Genomic DNA, 2,005 nt, shown 5'->3' on the forward strand with positions numbered 1-2,005 from the left:
CAGAGATGAGTTGCTATTTTGATTTTCAAACCCATCAGTGTGCTGTAGGAGTCCCTCAGAAAAAATGTTGAGCTTCTTGTTAGATTTTTTTTTTCCAAGAAATATTTCCTTCTTTACTAATCTGAATCAGTACTTGGGAGATTGAGGAGCCTGTTATTACTAGTAACATGAGTGCGGATGTATTGAGCACCTACTGTGTGCTAGCCACTCTGCTAAACACTCTAATCCTTACAACAACCTAAGAGAGAGATGCTATGTTAGTCTTTTTCTGGATGAAAACCATGTAGGTTTCAACAAGTCCCTTCGCCCAGGGTCCTTCAACTTCAGGAAGTAGTAGAGAAGCACCCGAAACCCAGTCTATCCGACTCTACTGTTAGTGTTCTGAGCCACCGTAATATATGCGTCCCCACCGGCTTGCCTTCTCTCTTTTGGGGGTTTCACACTTGACTTATGACATGAGTGGTTTCTTTAAGGGAAAGTGTCATTGAGGACAGTTGTGTTCTACAGGAGCGTATCTTTGAAAATGATACATTAGGAATCTGGAAAATTTTTTAAATGCTGCATTTAAAGTACACATGACTCATTCAGTACATATTTTAATTATATATATATATATATATATATATGCAGTTCAATGTTCTTTGGTAAAATTTATAGGCACTTCCTGTGTTATATCACTTCATCCTCATATAACTACCCATTACAAGCTCAGTTTTGAACAAAAGGTGTCTTTTAAAGCAAATGACTCCGTGTAATGAGTCCCAACAATTGCCTTACCTTTTGATTACATCTATTCTTAAGAACCCCTCCTAACTGAAGATTTCTATTCTACTGAATTTTAGTTGTTCGGTGACAATGCATTAATTTCATATGTTTAAGGAGCTGGACAACTGTGAGTCAGAATCAACGCTTTGCATGATTAAGAGCTACCGGGTATAGATACAGGCTTTGTACCTAGAGACCTACGTAAGGCATGGAATAGCCATTTCAATCTAGTGACTGACGACAACAGAACTCAGCTTTTTTCCCCTGAGTCTATACGGAATGGAAGGTCTTTCTGGAGGACAGTCTGCCCAACTGCCTTCCTTTCCTGCAGTGCACACCCAGTGAGGGCTAAGGCCGTTTCAAGATTGGCTGTGAGTGGTAAACTAAGAAGTTAAATAACTCATTCAATTGACACAAAATTACAAAACTTAAGTGGGCCTTTTAAGCTAGGAATTAGCTTGGCACTAACACAGTGATAGGAGCTGTGGGGCTGAGCTCTGTGTGGATGGAAAACCAGCATTAAATCACCACCTTTGTGACTCTTTGTAACCCAGAACTCAGAGGATCTCGGACCAGAACTTTCCTTTTTTCCTTGACGTGGTTCCTTTTATGAAAAGCATGGAGAAAGGGCTGGGCAATGTGCCTGAATACATTATTTTACCACTACTTAGTTCCTACTTACTTCTTTCACTAAAAACAAGGACACTTTTTTTTTTTTTTTTAACTAGGACCAAAGCCCTCCCTTCTCTTCCTCGTGATGGGGCAATAAACACGTAGAGATGAACCTTATGAAAGCGAGCACAAGAAGAGATGGGGGCTGGAGATGGATGTTTCTCCTAAGAGTCCGTAGAAAGCTGTTCCTTATAAATAGAGCCATTGCTGTTATGAAGTACAAAACCACATTGTTCCTTTCTTTAGTTCTGAATGGAGTTGGTTAAGCTTTCAGCGTAAGTGTGAAAAAGGCAAGAGAAAGAAGAACATAACCTTGTTCAGCGACTCTAAATAAAAGAGATTGAGGAGGACAGTGGCACCAGTTATAAAATGTTTAGAATTCATTAATGAGAGTATGTGGTTTTAATTAATTTCTGAACTATAATCTAAAAGGAAGTTCACCAAAGGAATAATATTACAGCAAATTGAATGTGCCACCTCTCAGCATCAAGGAAAATCACAGCAACATCATCACCTCCTTTCAATGCCCAGAAAAAAAGTATTCAAAGTATCAGCATTCATCAGTCAT

This window comes from Panthera tigris, chromosome B1 (genome assembly GCF_018350195.1).
Source record: "Panthera tigris isolate Pti1 chromosome B1, P.tigris_Pti1_mat1.1, whole genome shotgun sequence".
In the NCBI taxonomy this organism is placed as follows: domain Eukaryota; kingdom Metazoa; phylum Chordata; class Mammalia; order Carnivora; family Felidae; genus Panthera; species Panthera tigris.